General features: G+C 31.3%; 1 long non-coding RNA gene across 1 annotated transcript; it reads left to right on the top strand.

Annotated features, from left to right (window-relative positions):
• Window positions 1–694: 694 nt before the first annotated feature.
• LOC145315259 (uncharacterized) lies at window positions 695–14,132 on the top strand. Its single transcript, XR_013878009.1, has 3 exons — window positions 695–796; window positions 11,526–11,613; window positions 14,024–14,132. It is a non-coding gene; the product is annotated as an uncharacterized LOC145315259 (long non-coding RNA).
• The last annotated feature ends 9,300 nt before the right edge of the window (window positions 14,133–23,432 follow it).

Below are 23,432 nucleotides of genomic sequence, written 5' to 3' on the forward strand. Positions count from 1 at the left end.
AATTAATTTTGCTTGGATAAGCTCCAGCGGTTTTTAGACACAAGATAAAATTAATTCTAATGTCAACAAACAACAATAATAAGTGATAATCATTATAAAGGAAGTATTAAATCAATAAAGGACAAAACAAAAATATGTGGGACAGCTGCCATAAGATGGCGTTATGGGTAGTGTTCCTGGCGGTTGCCAGTTTGAGTTCCTGCACAGCGGCAGATTTAGTTCAACAGAAGGATAAAACTGCCTCTTCAAATTGGAATTCTGTTTATAAAAGGAAATTATTTTATTTTAGCTTTATAAAGCCTTACAATTTTAGAAAAATGACAATTTTATCCTATACCATGTATTATAAAATAGTAAGGCTTTTTGTTTAATGATTAAGATCTCGTAAAGTTCAGGTCCGAATAAGTTAAACTTTTTAGGGAATATTTATAAGGATTTATTAGGATAGGTATTAGGATATTTTTCTGAACTTTCATGCCTCTTTTTAGAGGCTAGGGGAAAAACAACTAGTAGGGAAAAGTAAAACCTTTCATTGGACAACCTTTCCATTTAAACTATTTACATGTTACATTTTTATAATTTTACTACAAACAAATTTCAAGCGCCTTATATTGCAGCAGTTTGATCCATTTTAACCCATCCACTCCAATGTAGTATACAATATTTTGATAAATGAAATAATGAAAACTGATGCAGTGACGCGCAAGTATCCGCAGAGCAGGTGACGGCATTCCCCCTGAATCCAGAATCCAGGTCTGGGGACTGGTTCAACAGCTACCCAGCCCAGGTACAAAAGGTACGGTTTTAGTCCCATTTTTGTACATGCTAGAGGGCAGTTTCTTTCAAAGTGCCTAGTAAAGCAAAGAACCCCCTTGTACTTATTTTGAAATAGATTCAGGTTTAGGTTATTTTTAGTACGCCACGGTCACTTTTTAAAGAGCCAAATAACCAACAAACACTTTTAAATTTAAATATCGTTGGAATGCCAAAAATTTGAAAGGGTTCGCCCCTTGCATATTTTTAAGGGATAAAAAGGGGGTAGGATAATAGCCTAAAACCAGAGCAAGACCTTAAAATATAAATAAAATATCCTAAATTGACATAAGCGAAGCTTCTTTGAATACTAGAATTATTTAAAGTTGCAAACTTTTCTAAACAAAATCACCTTTTTTTTATTATTGATAAAGGGAGGAGTATGTTGCGCTAAAAATCCGTAAAGGTGTAGAAGTAGAACGGTAATATTCAATAAATATGTGTATTTCTTATTGAAAAGAACTATAGAATTTTTTTTAAAAGTTAACTTAAACTTTTAGCGTTCTGCTACTGTTTTTAAATTAAAACTCACAACCTTTACGGATTTTTAGCGCAACCTACTACTCTTTTCTAATCTATTCTATTATTGATTATTTCCAAGCTTGGTATATGTCTGTATTGAAAAAGAAATAGTATCCATTTGTCTTTTACTCTCGCTCAATTTACCACAAAGATATACCATGCCATTGGATCTAATTCTATGGAGAAATTCTTTTGACATAGCTTTTTAGTTGTAAAGCTACTCTATAAGGTACTTTGTTTATAGTCTATCATATCGTTTGTTTAAAAGGCCATGGAGAAATGTGATTTTCTTGGCTGCTATTGAAGATAAACTGCTGTTTTTTAAAAAAAAAACTTCCTACCATCTAGGGTCGTCCTTCAGTTTGTCGGCAATGTTAAATTTATATATAATTTTTGTTTTATGATTTTATATTAATTACCTACTACTATCTACTATATAACTCACTTTGTCCGTTTGTCCATTTCATTATTTTTTATGCTTTGCTAACTAGTGATGTTTTCATCCTTATTCTTCGTTTTTTGTGTGGAAATCTTGTGTTCCAGAACTTTTATAATACTTGGATAGATCTATCGCCTGCAATGATGTATCCAGTTTTTATTATTCTACTTTTCCGAACACGTAATCCCAAGCAATCAGAGTTTAAATCTAAACGTTTCATCTTTCTATATTTCCATTCATCCTTTTACATTGGCAATAGATTTTGAATAGTTATTTATCGCATCGTATAACAGGCAGCTTTCCGCGGATATTAAATGAAACGTTTAAAAATTAAAACCAGTTTTGTTAAGTGGCCTAAGACTAACAAACTGGTATTATTTATATTATTTTTATTTTATTATTCGTGGAAAATTGTCTGTAACACGATGCTATTCATGATTTTTCACTATGGCCGGTTCTAATCCAGCAGGTATTAGTCGGTTTCGAAGTCATACTGGAAAATAAATGTTTGGCAGGTTTTGGAGGGAGGGGACATTGGACTATGAATTACATCTGTACCCAAAGTTTATAACCTAGTTATCGTATTTGTTGGCTTAAAACTTTGGGTTAGTTTTATTTGAATCTGAATTGGTTGGTTCCAAACAAAAAGTGTCTAAACGTTTCCACCAATGATTTAAATCTACATAAGGGTTAAGATACCTAGTTATACATTTAACCAAATAAGTGTTGCTTTTTAGTATATTGTGTTACTAGTGGCTTCGACCCTAGCCTCTAGGGGCATTGCTCCAAGATGTAACTTTAAAAAAATTGGGGGGTGGTTTTTTTTGGGGGGGGTTGGGGGTGTCACACGTCCAAAGAAAATAGCCTAAAACCACCACAGGACCAGTAGGTATATTCGAAGAGTAGAATTCGATCAGTTCAGTGGTTACCGAGATCTTAAGGGACAGACGGACGGAGAGACAGACATCATTCTGCTTTGTATTATAGATTATCATGATTAAACCCATGGAATCTGCAGGGATAAGACTATGGGAGATTAATTTCTATACATCCCCAATTATAATAAACCAATTACTGCTTTTTAAATTAAATTATGTCTGGAAAGGTTTGAAAGTACTGTTTTTCCTCCAAATAAAATCAAGATTTATGAAAGTACACGATGTTTAAGCCAAAATGAATAAAATAATATGATTTGTAAGTAAGTACCAGTTTAGTCTACAGACCAATGTTCCTGCCCTCCATGACTGGATAAAATTGATTTACCGCCCATTATCCCATCCCTATAATCCTGTATTATTTATTGAAAAACTAAACAAATATTGAAATATTAACTTAAGGATTAATTTATCAAACACCAGGGAGGGAAAGGATATTGGACTGTAAATTATACTTTTCCCCAAAGTTTTAAAAACTTGTTATCTACTTCTTTGGCTTAAAAACTTTGAGAACTTGATTGGTTGGTAAAAACTACTTGTGTCCAAACTTTTTCAATAATATTTTTGTTCATTAGATAGGGTAATTTAGTTTATCATAATTGAAGGTATACAATACATCAATTTATCGTCTATTGTCCTATCCCTTTAGGATCTCTGTAAATTTGCGGAAAATGTCATAATTGTTATTGTAGTTTATACCAGATAAATGCATTAATGCCCCAAGGAGTAAACAGTCTCAGATTTTAATGAATCATTTTAAAATCAAGGATAGAGGGAAAGATATTCTAAGATTTAAAATATTCCAAAGGGTAACAAGATTTTAATGTATCATTTTAAAATCAAGGATAGAGGGAAGGGTATTCCAGGTTAAAAAATAACCCAAGGGGTAATTAGTCTCAGATTTTAATTAATCATATTAAATCAGGGAAAGAGGGATAAATATTCTAAGATTTAAAATACCCAAATGGGGTAAATATTCTAGGATTTTAATGAATCATTTTAAATCAGGGTTAGAGGGAAAGGTATTCTAAGATATAAAATACCCAAATGGGGTAAATATTCTAGGATTTTAATGAATCATTTTAAATCAGAGATAGAGGGAAAGGTATTCTAAGATTTAAAATACCCCAATGGGGTAAATAGTCTCGGATTTTAATGAATTATTTTAAATAAGGGTTAGAGGGAAGGGTATTTTAGGGTTAAAAACAACCCCAAAGGGTAAATAGTTTCGGCTTTTAATCATTTTAAATCAGGGTTAGAGGGAATGATATTTTAAGATTTAAAATACCCTAATGGGGTAAATAGTCTCGGATTTTAATGAATCATTTTAAATCAGGGTTAGAGGGAAGGGTATTTTAGGGTTAAAACTAATCCAATGGAGTAAATAGTCTCGGATTTTAATGAATTATTTTAAATCAGGGATAGAGGGAAGGGTATTCTAAGATTAAAAATACCCCAATGGGGTAAATAGTCTCGGATTTTAATGAATCATTTTAAATGAGGGATAGAGGAAAAGGTATTCTAAGATTTAAAATACCCCCAAAGGGTAAATAGTCTCGGATTTTGATGAATCATTTTAAATTAGGGATAGAGGGAAGGGTATATAGGGTTAAAAATACCCCCATAGGGTAAACAGTCTCGGATTTTAATGAATCTTTTTAAATCAGGTATAGAGGGAAAGGTATTCTAAGATATAAAATACCCCAATGGGGTAAATAGTCTCGGATTTTAATGAATCATTTTAAATCAGAGTTAGAGGGAAGGATATTTTAGGGTTAAAAATACCCCCAAGGGGTAAATAGTCTCGGATTTCAATGAATCATTTTAAAATCAGGGTTAGAGTAAAGGGTATTTTAGGGTTAAAAATACCCCAATGGGGTAAATAGTCTCAGATTTTAATGAATCATTTTAAATCAGGGTTAGAGGGAAGGGTATTTTAGGGTTAAAATTACCCCAAAATGGAAATAGTCTCGGATTTTAATGAATCAATTTAAATTAGGGATAGAGGGAAAGGTATTCCAGATTAAAAAAAAACCCAAGGTGTAAATAGTCTCAGATTTTAATGAATCATTTTAAAATCAGGGATAGAGGGAAGGGTATTTTAGGGTTAAAAATACCCCCAAAGGGAAAATAGTCTCGGATTTTAATGAATCATTTTAAATTAGGGATAGAGGGAAAGGTATTCTAAGATTTAAAATACCCCAATGGGGTAAATAGTCTCGGATTTTAATAAATCATTTTAAATCATGGATAGAGGGAAAGGTATTCTAAGATTAAAAATACCCCAATGGGGTAAATAGTCTCGGCTTTTAATAAATCATTTTAAATCAGGTATAAAGGAAAAGGTATTCTAAGATATGAAATACCCCAATGGGGTTAATAGTCTCGGATTTTAATGAATCATTTTAAATAAGGGATAGAGGGAAAGGTATTCTAAGATTTAAAATAGTGTAAATAGTCTCGGCTTTTAATGTATCATTTTAAATCAGGGATTGAGTACTAAGTACAAAAGAGTATTAAAAGATAACAAGATATATGATTGAATAAGGAAAAACAACAATAAGAAAAAAGTATACATGCATCAAATTGTTTTATAAAGAATGAGATAACGTTTCTCCCTTAAAAAAACTCCCTTAAAAATACTAGTATAGAAAAACAGAGACGTTAAGCTTTATAGAACACTATGCATGTAATATAAGTTGTAGATTGTATAGCAATTACATAATATTAACATAATTATTAGGCTAAATAACTAGAAGATAATAAGTGCTTGTACGATGTAACAAATTTATTAACGAAATTTTATTTAAGATTAAAATATTTTAATTTAAGAAAAGTAAAGTTTGATACAAGTTTTTCTATTAAATATGATCACTACTATTGACAGTGTCCCTAGCATCTAAGAGCTCTGTATTAAAAGGGGGGGGGGGGAAGAAGAAAATAGCCTAAAACCATCCTCTTACCTAACCTAAGTGATGCTTCTTTAAAAAGGGGTTTCTTAATCAGTTCAGTAGTTATTGAAATCATTAGCTTCAGACAAATAGAATCCTATTATATAAAGTAGTAAGCTTTTTTGTCTTTGGCGAAGGATCTCACTTACTGCTGAACAGATATTGTTTTCTTTTACCTAGAAGCTTCTTATTGATCTAGGGAAGGTTTATAACTATTTTTATCCCCCCCCCAAAAAAAAAAAAATGGATCGTCAACTTTCCTCTATCCCTAAAGTGTCCCTAGAGGCCTTTAGGGGCGTAATCAACAGTAATAAATATAATAGAATGACAAAATTAAGTAAAATGTGCGAAAAGGCTTTTGTGCATCATTCAATAAAAAAAAGTCATAGTTATGATTTTGAATTATTATCCCAATCCCTGAAAGCTACTTGAATTGTTGATATTTGAAATGTGAACAATATTTCTCAAGTTCACATCATCATATTACTTCAAATTTATTTGTTTAAATAATATACATTATTATATCTTAACATTTATTAGTCAATTATGACATGGAATAAAGTAAACAAAACTATACTTAAAAATATGTTAAGTCAATTAAAGTTATATCAATAACATTACAATAATCTCAAAACAGACGGGCTAACATACAAATTAAATTAGATGCTCATTGATGAGTGAAATCTTCTCAAGAAAAATAGGAAGTCTATCTAATATAGCAGCCTTGTAAATACCTGCAAAGGATGGATTGGTAGATAAATATCTTAGACTATCACTTGACTCAAATAACCTAAAACCTTCCCGGGACCTAAAGTAAAGGGTCCTAAAATTGATAACTCAATCAGTTCTTTAGTTAAAAAATATAATCAGAACTTATCTAATTATACCTTTATCCCATTTTAAATCTCCAACTTATTATAAAAATTATTTAATACAGTATTGTGTAATTCTGTTTCATAAAAAACATTTAATTTTAGTATTGACATTGTATTAAGAAATCTGTTTGACATATTTCATTGATTTCTTAATTTATTTATCCTTGGTTTTCTTAAAGAAATAACTTTTGATTTGATACAATTTATCCTTAAAATTAAATTTAAAAAAGGACGACAACATCAATAATTTAATAATAAAAGCATCTGTGGTATGTCCTTTAAGATCTCGCAAATAACTAAGTGGATTAAATTATCAATTTAAGGAAAGTTTCATATTGGCCAAGGAACGATTTCAAGCTGTTTCATTTAAAAATATAAATCATTTTGATTCAATTCATCTTTGAAAGATTGTAGGTCACTTTTATGTACAAAGCCGATTAAATTCTTCAATTATCAAAATTTTACATAGCCATTCAGTTAACAAACAAAGGCTTTGGAAGTTTTTAGGTCCAATAATAATTTCAATTTTATTTTACAAAATAGGTCTTCGGACGTTTTAGGTCATTTTCTTCCGAGTACAGGGCCCCTAGAAGCTAGGGGAGATATCGTTAGCATTATCTAAAGTAGTAAGTTTTTTTTGTGTACTTTTAGATCTACCAAGTTTAAAAGAAGTAAATATTTGTTTGGCTCCTTTAAATTTCTAATTAATGTCTTTAAATGGTTTTGAATGGCGTCCTTTGAATGCCGAGCACCTAAACGCTAGAGACAATGCCATTAGTAAACATAAATTGATTAAAAATCAAATCACTTGTTGGTACATATTGAACTAGCTAAAACCAGAGACATATCATTATATGTGTAATATATTTAAATTATATTAAATGCGGGGATTAAGGGAAATGTTTATAATTACATCTTTAAGTAGAAACATTTTAGGTATAATAAATGTATTCGAAATGAGAAGGAGAGTCACAAAAATAGCTTAAAATTATCCAAAGACCTGAATTTGAAAATGAAATAGCCAAAAGTCATCCTAAAACCTATGCAAAGATTTCGAAAAATGGAGAACTCAATCGGTTTTTTTGGTAATGATCTTAACAGTCAAAAAACCTTACTACTTTATATAATAGGATAAAGTTTAATATTAAGTTACTCTCCCAAAATAGTTATAAACCCTCCACAAACTACGGATAAGAATCTTCACTGTAAAGGAGAACCAAATAGGTCCAGCGATTTGCGAGATCTTTAGCTACAGACAGATAAACATTATTATTAAATTATTTTGCTTATGAATTTATCCCTGGGTAAATAAAGATATTAATGATTAAGTTAACCACGTGATTGTGCTAATCATAATTGTTACTGTTGTTCATTAAACACTAGTGGCTGCGCCTCTAGCCTTGAGGGAGAGGGTGGGGGGGTCGTTGTTGTTACGATTCCTCTGACAATGAGGTATAAGCGTAGCATTTCTACAATCATATCCAATTAATTTTGTTTTTGCTATAACCAACTTCTAAAGGTAAAAATTATTCTATGAACTTGATTGTTAATATAGGCATTCCTATAACGATTATGCATAATAATTTACTTTCGTAGTAAGCCTTCTGCAACTAACCCTTGCTTTTTAAAAAGCTCAACAACTTTGTGTTGCTCTTTATAAAACAGATATAATCTGTAATGATAGAATTAATATGATTATCAATTAATTAAAATATATTATGGTAGTTATGAGTGCCAGCAACTAATAGCATAAATTAAACTTATTAACATAACCTTTTAATTTACATCCTTTATTTAGTTGAAGCGAAGCTTCTATTTTGTTTGAGTATGTACATTGTACGTCTGTAGGATAAGGTTTATCTCAGTTTTGAACAGGGTTTTCTAATGGATTAGATATAGACAATTTTGTCGTTTTGAATTTGATGGGTTTGAATCTTTGATAAACTTGATTAAATTCTTATACTAAAGTAACAGGATGTTTGTCTGTTTGTTTGTGTGTCTGTGTATCTGTGTGTCTGTACCGAAGGATCTCGCTAACCGCTGAACCGATCGGGTTCTCATTAACAGGGTAGCTTCTCATAGGTCCCGGGAAGGTTTATAAATATTTTCTTGGGGGGTGGGACACTCCCAACCCCCCCAAAAAATGAAAAATTCCCCCCCCCCCCAATTTTTTTTTACTTTTTCGATTAAAATCTAAAATAAGAAATTGGGTTATCAAATTCGACTCTCCCCTCCTCAAAAGCCCCTAGAGGCCTCTAGGGGCGTAGACGCTAGTCTTTACATAAGGCATTAACTGTTATTTTTTTGCACAGGGATTACAATCAAAGAGTAGGTTGTCTGCATTAGTTGGGATGTTAGAAAATACTATAAAGGTCTAGCTCTAGGTTGGTATCGTCTCTGGACGCATTATAACCAAAGTGTAATGAATTTTATCTACTTTTTTTTTTTGTAAAATTTAATTCATGTGCATCGCTATTATTAATCTTTTTATCCTTGTTTGTTATATAACCCTATACTTTTGTTTGTTTTTTAATTGTTTACGTAGATTTAATAACAGTATATCTATAACAAGGAAGTATTAATTCTAAAAGGGTAACAATATTTTTAAAAACTAGAGGTAATTAAAGATATAATCTAGGTACTCATTAAATCAGCTAAACGATTCTCAAAAAGTTTTCAGAAATATATACTAACTTAAATTTCGAATTATAACGTAGCTTCGCTGCTAAAAAATACTTTAAGAAGTAAACAAAATATTCGGAAAATTACCAAACATAACAAGTTTTTATTTTTATTTTATTGTAAAAGTTTTTACAAAAAATTTGTACTTTACTTAAAATAACAAGAAATATGTGAAAGGGGCTTGATTGTATAGAAATATAATTAAATGCAGTTAAAACAATTATATTCATAGATAGCGTAACAATGTAAGAAATAACGTAATAATAGTAAAGTATTATAAAGATTTGATATTCGACAAATAATGTTAATAATTCTGATTAAGTTCTTTCGCTCAAACCTTTTTCTTGGCTATCTAAACTTTTAAAAGATTTTTGAGCCCCTGTTCGAGGCTTTAACCCCGCGGGGCATTATATCTACAGAGCTAAACATTAACCTAACCCAAGATATCTAAAAATACGCGTCATATTTTGTTTTACTTTTTAGGGAAGCTTTATAGATGTCTTTTAATGTAGTTTTAGGCTTTTTTTTACCTCCCCGCCTTCACTAGGGAAAAAGAAACTAGTATTTCGTACTAATGTTTAAGGTCTTGGGGTGCTTCCTTGTACAGAACTAGCGGCTACACCCCTAGTAGCATCTAGGGGCACTTAACGCTCGACCTCATCTCATTTTAAATTTTGGTTTTAAAAGAGTAAATAAAATATTTTTTTTTTGGGGGGGGGGGAGGGCGGTAAGGGGGATGAAGACACACTCCCCAAAAATAGTTTAAAACCTCCCCAGGACCTATAAGAAGCTTCATTGTAAAGGAGAACAATATAGGTTCAGCGCTTAGCAAGATCCTTCGGGACAGACAAAAAACGCTTACTACTTTATATAATAGGATGACCAAATTGGTCCAGCGGCTAGTGAGATATTTTGGATTATATGGATATACAGAAAGTCTTTTTTACTATAAAAACTGTCAAAGTAAACCAACTCGGGACCTAAGTAAAGCTTCTTAAAAATTGAGAACTCAATTAATTTATCGTTAAGCGAGATCTTACATAAATCCTTACTACTTTAAACAAAAGTATTAAACCGCTGTTACTTTTTTGCCATTTATCATTATATTATATTCATTTGTCTATTTTTCACGCATAAAAAATTACCTACACCGTGTCAAAATCCAAATTTATAATTAAAATTTCTAAATAATAATAATAATATGCATATGTGCTTATTCACAGGGATTACGGGATAAGACAATGGGAAAAAATATTCCCCCCCATTTTCTGAGTTAGTAAGTAGTTTGCATGTATTAGGAGGTGGGGGAGTTACAGAATAATTTAGTTCCCATTGTCTTATACCCCATAGTCCCTGACATATTTTGATGTATTATTACATATTTGTTAATCAAGGTCATATTTAGGCTGGTGGCCTTTTTTTTGATGGCGAAGCTACTCGTCAATTTATTTTTGTCTGTCTGTCTGTTGGTTTTCAATGAACAGTCTGTCTGTTTATACCGAATTATAATTGTTGAAACGATATTGCTTTACTTTTTCTTTTTAAAACCAAAATTAAAATGAAGAGGCTGGTCGACCTTCTTACTTCCTTAACTTAACTAATAAGTTGTGTACTAACTAATCCAATAATAATTTTAGTCATTTTTAGGGGTTATTTTGTTAAATATGGGTTTACATTTTATACATTTTTCATCCATTATTGTCTTATCCCTAAAGATCCCTATAATTATAATCGACTAAAAAGAATACACTTTGACTACAATCTTATGTTGATGTATGTTTATATGTAGCCTTGATTCTCTGAAGTTAGGATTCAGATGCACGAGGAGATTGGAGGTGAGAATCCTTTGGCCAATCCTAGATTGGTAAGCTTCGCGTACAACTGGGTGTATTCTATGTTACATTTCAAGCTGACCCGCAATTCTCGTGGAAGCTACTCAATTATTACATCCCCCTGGCCTAGAGTTTTGGCAGGTGTTCCATATTATGCTACCCTAATTAATGGCACTCTCATATGAATGAGGAGCATGGACAAGAGAAAACACGGATACAGTTGCTTGATAGGTGGGATCATAACTTCCTACAAATCTCCCTCCTTACAACCTAAGGGCATCACAGGGAAGGTTGCGTGATCATATTCTGAGAAATTGCAACAGCATTTGTCATCTGAGTGCAATATCTATGAGGGGACTTGAACTCGGATTTTCCCAACCACAGCGTAGTGCGCTAACCAATACTCTATGGGACATCCTCATCTTATGTTGATAAAACATCAGCACATATTTTGAAAAATTCTTTTTTATTTTTAGTTGGAAGCAGAAGCTCGTGAATCAGAAAGTCTACTAGAAACCCTGGGCGACACTGTGCAGGATGTCAAGGATAATGTCGTCGGTTTAGGTCAGCGTTATACGGATAAGTTTAACAATGATACTTTTGTTCATAATTAGCGCAACAATGATAAGCTAAGAATATAGTTTAATATATGATTAAATTATATTTTACATGTTTTAAGCTCTTTTGCGCCCCTGGAGGCCCCTAGGGTAGATATACCACACTTTTCTGGGATCTTGCTGCGTCAAGTATCAACTGTTGGGAATATCAAAGGATGACTCCATGCAAAATTTGAGCCGGATCCGGCCAAAACCGACCGTGAATTTTATAAAAAACCGGTTTTTTCCGGTTTTTAGGGGGTATCAGTAAATCGATTCAGCTGGAGCAAAACCGGTTGGAGGTACAAAAAATTTTACTTCACATGAAATTTAGCCAATGCAATTGCCTACAAAAATGTACTTCATCATCAACTTGATTGGACAACTCTTTCCCCTCCTAAATGTCCATTAAAACCTCGGAAACGGCAAAAATCGCCAAAAATCACGCCTTCGGCGGCGAATAACGGCTAAACGGTCAGTCGGAGGCGAATGAAACATAAATAAAGAAATGTCCGCCTCAAAAAGTTGTTCAACATCAAAGTGATGTTTGAAGTCTCTAAAACGACTCCTTCCCCTCCTTTAAGGGGAAAAACTGAAAAAACGTCATTTTCAAAAGTATGCCCACTTCGTGGGTGTGGGGGGCACTGAACCCGTCACCCCTGGGTCACCAAATATAAAGGCTAGGCGGCTCACATTGCTGAATTTTCACCAAGTGAAAGTCTTGTGTCATTATCTCTTATGAGAAAAAAGTTATTAATGAATTAAAATTTCAAATTGTGATTTTTTGATGGATTTCTTTGATGAAATGACAGGCCGGTCAATTTTTAGGCCATTTTTTGCGGTTTTTGGGCCGTCACGCCCAAACGGTTTGAGATAATCTCACGGGACCTTTTGCCCGACCTAAGTCTGGTTATTTGTGAGGTCTAAGAAAAAAAAATCCCGGATTGGATGAAGCACGACGTCGCAGCGCGCCGTCAAAAATCGCTGGTCGGCTCATTTTGCCCCCTCAAACCCTCACCTCGTGCCATTTTTCTGTGTAAAGATTATAATTATAATCTTTTGCGTAAGTCTGATTTTTTTTCCTAGACCTCACAAATAACCAGACTTAGGTTGGGCAAAAGGTCCCGTGAGATTATCTCAAACCGTTTGGGCGTGACAGCCCAAAAACCGCAAAAAATGGCCTAAAAATTGACCGGCCTGTCATTTCATCAAAGAAATCCATCAAAAAATCACAATTTGAAATTTTAATTCATTAATAACTTTTTTCTCATAAGAGATAATGACACAAGACTTTCACTTGGTGAAATTTCAGCAATGTGAGCCGCCTAGACTTTATATTTGGTGACCCAGGGGTGACGGGTTCAGTGCCCCCCACACCCACGAAGTGGGCATACTTTTGAAAATCACGTTTCTTCAGTTTTTCCCCTTAAAGGAGGGGAAGGAGTCGTTTTAGAGACTTCAAGCATCTCTATGATATTGAACAACTTTTTGAGGCGGACATTTCTTTATTTATGTTTCATTCGCCTCCGACTGACCGTTTAGCCATTATTCGCCGCCAAAGGCGTGATTTTTGGCGATTTTTGCCGTTTCCGAGGTTTTAATGGACATTTAGGAGGGGAAAGAGTTGTCCAATCAAGTTGATGATGAAGTACATTTTTGTAGGCAATTGCATTGGCTAAATTTCATGTGAAGTAAAATTTTTTGTACCTCCAACCGGTTTTGCTCCAGCTGAATCGATTTACAGATACCCCCTAAAAACCGGAAAAAACCGGTTTTTTATAAAATTCACGGCCGGTTTTGGCCGGATCCGGCTCAAATTTTGCATGGAGTCATCCTTTGATATTCCCAACAGTTGATACTTGACGCAGCAAGATCCCAGAAAAGTGTGGTATATCTACCCTAGGGGCACTTGGGGAAAAGGGAAGGGATCTAAAATTTTCAGGGACTTTTTTTTGGGGGGGGGGGATTTTTTTTCAAAAACACAATTATACATCTTTTCTAGACTTCAAGTACAGAAGAAACATAACGGCTAGCGTTAGTTTAAGCTACATTAAGACAAACAGACATCCTGTTACTTTTATACAAGAATAATTAGAATAGTTATTTCTCGCATCGTATTATAAACAGCTTTCCGCGGATATAGAATGTACAATTATAAAATTAAAACCAGTTTTTTTGGCCCCGAGGTGCCGAAGGCACCAGCTAAAAAAACTGGTTTTAATCTTATGATTGTACATTTTTATATTCGTAGAAAGCCGGATATAATACGATGCTAGACATAGTTTTTTCGTATGGATGAGAACCGGTTCCTATCCACCGGATTCGAATGAATACGAGAAAAAATATTACATATCCGTATAACGCTGACTATATATCAGGCCAATCAGTATTGAACCAAGCTCTGAATCTCGTGCATGGCGGCCCAACCAACCAACTCAGGAATATTTTCGTTGGAAATTATTTAATTTTTTTGTATGTTTTTTGTTAGGTTTAATAGGTAAGTGGATATATTTTTTAGAGAATTTAAATGTTTTGAATCAATTTTATAAGTTAATGGTTGGTAGAAAATAGCTTAAAACAATCCAAAGCTTTATTAGGTTGTAGTCAACTCAAAAGGTACTGACTAAGATAATGATTAATGAATTAATCTTCCTACAATCCATGTGTGTAAATTATACCAGGGGGAGAAAGAGATGTGGATTAATACTGTCCCTGAGACGTAAAACCTTTTTTTTCAAGTTGTCAATGGTTTTATAAATTTTGAGGGGGGTAAAATGAGGGGTTTCAAAGTTTTTCCCCTTTATGCTTTTCCTTCCTAAAAAATACATACCTTCTCACGCTCAAGATAAACTTAAAAAGCAAAATCATCAGAAAATTAAAGGCTGTATTTTTTCACTTATGTCCTATTATCAGGGATACAAAGGTATAACAAAATTACCCCTTTTTTTGATTAAAATATACCAATAAAGAACAAAAGTTTTAGGGCATACATATTCTCTTTAAATTCTTTGGATACTTTTATTATTTACATTCCAGTGTCCCCTCCTTCGCTCCCTGCATAATATAGACCTTTTACGGTTCCAAATTACTCAAGAATATATAAAATGTATAGTTTTAAAATCATAAAGATAAATTATTCATTAGTTTATAAACTGTTCATACTTAAAATCAATTTTGATTGGTTGGTGTCAAACTAGTTTTGTACAAACTTTAATTTACTAAAGGGATAAATTTGTTTATCATCATCATTGTTCCTGTAAATTGTAGACACTCTATTCAGGGAGTAAGGGAGTACCCAAAGTCAGTCAGAAACTGCAGAATTCGTGCACATTCCCTTAAGGCCAGTACCCAAAGTCTGAGACTAAAAAATTGAATATTCGATCCATTGTCCCCTCCCTTACTCCCTGCATTATATTGTTGAATGACTCGACATTTTGAACCCAATGTTTATGACTATTGAATTTCTACAAAAACAGCAAAATTTTTTGTAAGATTTAATATTAATTGATCATACAGAAAACCATTTATAATATGCTAAATTATAACGGTATAAGGAATTAAAAGCATTCCTTTAATATTAGATGTCTGTTTGTCTATGTGTTTTTACTAAAAAATCTCTATCACAGTTGAACTTATATGGTTCTTCTTTAACCTAAAACTTCTATAAAATGTTTAAAATATTTTTGGGGAGGGTAAAGACACCCTCCGAAAAGGAATCACCAAAAAGATTAAATAAACCCCTCCCTTTAAGATAAAAAACGTTTATTATAAATTAAGATATGTTTTTAGTTAGTTTATTTCAAGGTAAACATGAAGCTCACTATGTATTTATGAATTTTTATATGTAGATTTAAGTAATTTTTTTTACTTCAATGAGTAAACACCAATATTATGAGCGTAAATGTACGTGCTTTTTTATTACAGCCGCGAATTGGTCAAAAAATGTCCAGGAAATACTTTTTTTATTTTTCAAACATTAACTTCCCCCTTTTTAAAAACAGGGATAAATTGAAAGTTATATTAACTTAAAGGTTTTTGCTATATTGCACGTATATTGCAATTCCTGTCGAACTATTAATATGTCAAGTGTCTCAAAAATCAGCCATAAGACGTCATAAAAATGAGGGAGATGAGAGGAGAAGTGGAAATGATAAACCCTAAGAAAGAGATGAATAATCACTCATTTTTATGACGTCACATGGATGATTTTTGGAGACACTACGATATGTTGATATAATGTCAGCTATTATTAATGCCATATAGTCAACATTAAACTATTCTAAATCGCACGACGAGCTATGCATTTCAGACATGAGATTGGATAATGGTTCGAAAATTATTGGAAATGCATTGGCCTATGAACAGTCGAAACATAAAATAATGCTTAGATTTAACCCTAGACATACAGAAGACCTCTATTTGTTACTAGAGACTGCGTACCTAGCCTCTAAAAAACATCTTATGTTTTACTTATTTTGGGATCTTTATAACCAGAAAAAATCTTACTTTTTTCAATTTAAACATAACATACATTTCCTTACATCTATTATTTCCCTATTTATACAGTGTCATAGGTTAACAGATTTTTAGGAGCAATAAATAGTTTAGCTTTTTATAAAGCAGACCTATTTTACGGAAACAAATGGTGTCGAAAGCGAAGCTACTCTTTGATTTTATAATTCAAGGGAAGGCTAGCACAATAGACTTAACCTTTTCCTAATAATAGAATTTGAAAAATGAAATTCCATTCTAGGACCAATATGTATGTGGCTCTGAAATAAGAAAACTCAGTTGGTTCAGTGGTTCTCGAGATCCTAATAAACAGACAACAAAACCTTACTATTTTATATACATACTAGCGGCTACGCCCCCTAGAGGCCTCTAGGGGCACTTGAGGAGGGGGGAGTCGAATTTGATAACCCAATTTCTTATTTTAGAATTTAAAAGAAAAATTTTAAAAATATTTTTGGGGGTTGAAATTTTTTTTTTTTTTAGGGGGGGTGCCCCCCCACACATCATTTGTAATTTTAGTTAAAAAACGAACAAAAATTTTTTTTTTTTTGGGGGGGGGGGTATTTTTCATTTTTGGGGGGGTTGGGGGTGTCCCACCCCCTAAGAAAATAGTTATAAACCTTCCCGGAACTTATGAGAAGCTACCCTGTTAAGGAGAACCCGATCGGTTCAGCGGTTAGCGAGATCCTTCGGTACAGACACACAGACAGACAAACATCCTGTTACTTTAGTATAAGGATTAGTATATGAATATTTTTTTTTAAATCACCATCATTTTTCTACTTCTAGACAACTATTTTATTTTTTCAGACACATAAAAGTTAAATATAATAGTACTTTTCAAGCAACCAGAGAAGCAAGTAAATTGTTCCATAGGCATTTTATAAAGATTATCAGATGGTGGTTTTACTAAAATATAAATCCTAATTGTACCAGAGTGGGAAAGCACATTGGACTTTAAATTCTTCTTTTCTCATGAACACATTGAATATTTGTCAGTTGGTTCCAAACTACTTAGTAGTGTTTAAACTTTTCAACCAATATACATAAGAGGTTATTTTGTTTATTATCGTTGGGGATGTACATCAATTTATCGTTTATTGTATTATCCCTAAAAATTTCCATTCTTTAAATTCAATGGCAATTACGTCCATAAACATTTAGCATAGATCCGTCAAGTTTCAGTGTGATTACTAAAACTTCTAAAAAGTCCCTATAATTTTAACAAGAAGTACTAATATTTTTACTTAAAGGACAGTCTATTTCTTTGATTCCATATTGATTTTAAAACAAGGATGACAACATCCATAAATAGCGTAGCACATACAATCATGGATGGTGTTATATAGTAGATTTTTTACCCTTAAAGATACCCTTTGCCAAAAAGAACCCAGTATACAACTTACCTGAGCTGGATCTTTAAATTGTTTAGTGGTGCGCTAAATCGGGGCAATCCAGTTCGGCGCACCTAGATATTATTAGATTTCAATCTTTAAATCAAAATGGAATGGGCGAACCAGCGCGCCCAGTGGCGCGGTACTGGCGTGGCAGTGGCACTTAACAAGTGTCATTGCCGCGCCAAACCGGGGTGAACTGGATCGCCCCGATTTAGCGCACCATTAAACGATTTAAAGATCCAGCTCTGGTCCTTTTATAAACACAGATATCTGCTCTATAACCATCCATGATTTGGGTTTTTGTGTTTCGCTACTCATGGACATTGTTATCCTTGTAAATATATGTATAATATTCACGGCTGGTTTTTTATTAAATGAATAAGTTAGGGTACAATGTTTGGCACTTTCGATATAAGTAAATGATAATAACAAAGCCACAGAATACGATAATACCTTCAGAAAAATCGATAAAAATAGTTTTCATACTAAATTTAGGTTTTTTATATTTTTTTCTAAAATGTCATGACAGAAGATGCAAAATGTCGTCTTAGTTTTTTGAAAGGATTAATCTTCTCTGAAATCTAAATTATCAAAATATTTTTTTTGGTAAATGATTATACGATATATGTCAAACATTTTATCAGAAAGAAATATTTAAAATTGTGAAGTAGAAACCTGAATAATTTTTCTTGTGGAAATAGTTTTCTGCAAATGTTGATAAACATATGTCTGCTAGCATTAAGATGTTTGTACTGCCAATACACGTTGGGTTTTATTTAAAGAATTTCTTTAAAATGTTTTTTTTTTTACATTGTATACCAATAACGCAATATTTGCTATCAGAAAACCCCCGACTAAGACTCGCCTACGACCCGATCTTTTAGGATTGCTTTGTAATTTACATTTTTGAAAGTCTTTCAACAGTATACACAGCAAATTCTCTCTTTTTTAACTAACTTTCCGAATAATATACCTAAAGCATTTAAATTGACAAAGACTATGCTTATATTTTTACCATTCAAGTTTATTTAATATTCTAATAAATAGCGCAACCCTCCAAGTTTATGACTACTTTTCATAAACATATGATCTAAAGAATAAGCTCTGACGCAATGTCATATAAGGATATTATAATATTCATTAGAAAAATTGTTATTTTTGCATATATGTTACATTTTACAGTGTTTTGTGGCTCAAAAGAAAGACAATTAAAAATTATTTCATATTATATAGTTTAAATTACATAAGATAACCTAGAAATAGTTAAAAATTCCCTTTCTTTTTTTGTCGCAAAAGAGAATTCAACAAAGATTTTCATTAAAAAACACCTTAGTGTAAAAATTAAAAAGTTTAAACATGGTCACAAAAAGATTCAATTAGTTTATTAAATGTTTCATTTTCAGCAAATGACGATTAATCTCTATTACAAAGAATAAAGTGTAAAAAGATATTCTCGTTTTAATTTTAAGCAACTTAAAATGCATTGTAATACCTTTTAATGATTTATTTTTTAAAACATCATTTTATAAAATGTTATTGATTTTTAAAGTTATATATTAGAATGTTTTTAAATTTTGTTAACATTTTGTTTTAAATGTAGAAAATTTTTAATTCTAAACATTCAAAAAATGATTTTATTAAATTTTCATCACTTAAATTGCATGTTTGATGAAATTTTCAACTGATAATTCAAGAAAAATCGTTTAAGTTTTATTATATTTTACTTTGAAATGTTAAAAAAATATATTATTGTCAAAAATGTGGAAGTTATACTTTCCTCAAAAAAAGACCTAAAACATGCAAATTAACACGTGTAATGAGATTTTTTTTCTTTCAGGTTTAATTTTAAGTAATTATTGATATTTTTTGTAAAAAGGATTTTATATAAAAAGTTTTAAAACTCGAGTTATGTAATGGTTCTAAAAAAGGTTGCGAATTTATGCAATTTTCTTGCAAAAAAAATTTTCTAGGATTTTAAAAATAGCAAAGGGTGTTATTAGACGTACTTACAGATACAATTGCTAAGTCATTTTGGCCAAACACTAAAATAAAGTTTTGACATCTGAGCGATCAACCGTGTATTGTCTAGTATTGCTTCGAAATCGATTGATACCCGCTGGATTTGAATCAGTTCTTAGCCATACTGAAAAATCATTTATAGCATCGTATTACAGACAATTTTCCATAAATATTAAAATAAAAATAATGTTTAGCCCCTTGAAGCTAACAAAACTGGTTTTTAGCTCATGGTTTTTCATTTTAGTATCTATTATGAAATAACTACATATAATGAAACGAAAAAAAAAACCCAAATATTGTACCTTTATAAGTAGTAAGCAGACGTAAAAGACTTAAAATTACACCCCCATAGGCACTCATAAAGCAAAGCCTGATATTATATGATAGGTGCATTATTATAGTCAGGATCTTAAGAGATAAGACAATGAACGATTAATTGATGTTCATTTTCAATCATTGAAAACAAACTTACCCTTTTTGTAGATTGAAATTATTGATGGAACAAGTACTTTACGTATTAAAGTTTTTTTTTATTTTCATTGTGTATTGTCATTGCATTGGTAATCAATTAACTTCATTTATTTTAGCTAAATAATTTAAAGAAAATTTATTAAAATTAATGTTTGTTCAATCTTTCTCAGTCTTTAGATTACACAATTTATTAGCAGGACTTGTACTTTTTGTATAGTGTACTTTAGCATAGTTTTTGAAAATAATTATATGAAGATAATTTTAACCAAAAGGCTTGCAAAAATATAAAGTAACATACATTTATAATTTGATTGGCTTTTACTTTCTTATGCATCTATATTAGATATTTAAAAAAAAAATGTTCTTAACTGTTTAAGTATAAGGCGTTTAAAAAAGTTTATAAATCTAGTAAATCAGTGTGTGCGACTACAGTATTATTGTCATATAGTTTTATAACAGCTGTACACATCTAGTAAGTCATTCTGTGCGACCTTAGTATTAATATCCTTTGCTTTATAAAGCTTGTACAAAAATAGTAAGTCATTCAGGCGACCAAAGTATTAATGTAATTTTGTTTGTTTAGCATTGTTGAAATTACAAAATGATAAATAGAGTTTTGAGTATGATTCTTAAATATATTTTACATTGTTGAAATAACATGATGATAAATAGGGTGCTGAGACCGATTCTTAAATATGTTTAGGATTATTTAAATTACAAGATGATAAATAGAGTTCTGAGACCAATTCGTAAATATGTTTTTCATTATGGAAATAGCAAGATGATAAATAGAGTTTTGAGTCTGATTCTTAAATATGTTTTTTATTGTTGAAATTACAAGATGATAAATAGAGTGTTGAGTCTAATTCTTAGATATATTATACATTGTTTAAATCACAAGATGATAATAGAGTGCTGAGACCGATTCTTAAATATATTTTACAATGTTTAAATTACAAAATGATAAATAGAGTGCTGGGACCAATTCTTAAATATATTTTACATTATTGAAATTTAAAACTTATAGATAGGGTGCTGAGACCAATTCTTAAAATGATTTACATTGTTGAAATTACAAGATGATACATATGAATTCTTATATATATTTTGTATGGTTCGCATTGTGATACATAGAGTGCTTATCTATTTGAAATTTTATTGGATATTTAACTGTAAATCATACCGGTCCTCAAGGTTGTTAGCTTAAAACTTTTGGGTCATTCTAATTTTCCATGGGTTAACCCAAACTTTTCTATCAATATTTTTTCCAAAGAATTGGTAACTTTTTCATCCTATAATTTGTGTCATATTGGGTGTCTCAAATCAAAAAGATATTGAAAACTGAAAATGCTCGATTTTAAAGTTTTAAAGATCAGACTTTGGTAAGCCACTAAGAAGAATGAAACATAGTAAATCATTGCGATTTTAAAGTAAACAAAACAACATCTATACCTTCAACGATTTACAAAGTTGGATATTTTAGTTGCAAAAAAATAATAAAGAAAAACTGTTTTACCCCAAATGAATATTATGAAAATAAAATGAATTTATCATTAATTAAATTTAATATGTGTTCAAAATACCTCAAAAAAATTTACCAAATTTCTTTTTTTGGCATTGTATGAACGTATGGGAAAAAATCTGGCAAATAGAAATAATATCATTTTCAAAAGGACAAACCTTTTTAAAAAATTTATTTTTTAACTATATGAATATAAAATCTATGGCAATTCTTAAAAGCTTGATATTTTTAGAGTGCATTTTGAAAAAACTTCCCTGAAAATACGTTGATTTTTTTTTTAAATTGGACAATATTAGGGATCAAAAGGGATAAGACAATGAACAATAAATTAATATACATCCCAAAATATTTTTAAATTTGCCCCAAATTACTCCTTCTGTTGAATTCAATTATTGCAGATTGAAAAGCTGTGACACTTAATGTGGGTTTTAAACTTTGTGTACCAGTGTAATTTACAGTCTAAAGTCTCCTACATCCCTGTATAATACTGTGAATATTTTGTTCATTGGCGGACACATTGTTATACTACAGTTATATAGTACCCTTGCCTCCAAAAAGCCTACACAGACAGAAACACACACACACACACACAAGCAACATACACATAACAATGCTAAAAAGCTTACTCGCGGAAGTTTTATGTACGTGTGAAAGATCTCTTGACCGCGGAGACTGTTATTTCTTCAAGAATACTGTGCAATTAGGAGGCAAATGATATTGGACTATTAATTATACTGGTACCTAAAGTTTTATAACACTTTCTCTTATTTGTTGGCTTAAAATTTTACAGTCAAATGTCTAATGCTTAACTTCTAAATTCAATTTTAACTTTTTATTAAAATTATCCGTGTTTATTTTATAGTTATATGTATGTAGTTGGTCAAATTATTTTATAACTGGTCATTTTCAAGTTACTAAATTGATTTATTTTGGTTGAAATTTAAGACTTTAGAAGCTTTTTGGTTAGCGAAACAATAATAACAAAAAAAGATAATTGATTTATGATCTTTTTATATTAATAAAAAGTAAATAAAATTCAAAACAAGATTAACTTTTTGTTCTTAAGCTTGAATGTGTCCTTAGCATTTAGAGAATTTGTATGGTAATGGTAAAGAAAGGGATATAAATATAGCATAAAACCCCCTAAAGACTTAAAATTTAAAGCAACCCCAAAAAACCTTTGCGAATCAAAAATGGAAAATTCAATGGAACAAGTGGTTTGATTTCAAAAATTGTTAAATTTTATTCATATAATAAGTTAATTCAAAACCCAAATAAAGAGAATTTATAATTAAAGATAAGTTTGCTATAATCTGAAAAATCCGCAATTTTAATAATCATTTTTGTTGACAAAATGACAAATAGTTTCTGCTAATGACTTGTGACGACCTTAGGCCGATTTCAAAGAATATTTATACTTCTAGAATCACATTACAATCATAGCTAAATTTTCCCTGCTTCTCTGCTGTGATTTTAATAATAAAATGTTTAAAAGAATTATATTTCACTTGTTGGTTTTGCTCGCTTTTTTTGGTTTATGGAAAATTTAATTGCAAACTTCAGATAATTCATTTTAAAACAAGGATGACAACATCCAAGCAAAGCTCAACAAATCTGTACACCTCCATTGTAATAAACAAAATTACTTCTTTGGACTAGATTATTGGTTCAAAAGCTTGGACACTGCTAGTTGTTAAAAATCAATAAGGTTAAATAAAGGAACAGAAAGTTTTAAGCCATTATTATAATTTAGAGTCCAATGTACCTCGCAATCGTTCCCTGAATCAGTCAAACAGACAGACCGACGAACGAACTGCCAGACCTAACCTAAATGTAGAAGTACGTCGCTTTTTGCTAATATGGAAG

The sequence above is a fragment of the Acartia tonsa genome, chromosome 1 (genome assembly GCF_053477335.1).
Source record: "Acartia tonsa isolate MP-2025a chromosome 1, ASM5347733v1, whole genome shotgun sequence".
Classification (NCBI taxonomy): Eukaryota; Metazoa; Arthropoda; class Copepoda; order Calanoida; family Acartiidae; genus Acartia; species Acartia tonsa.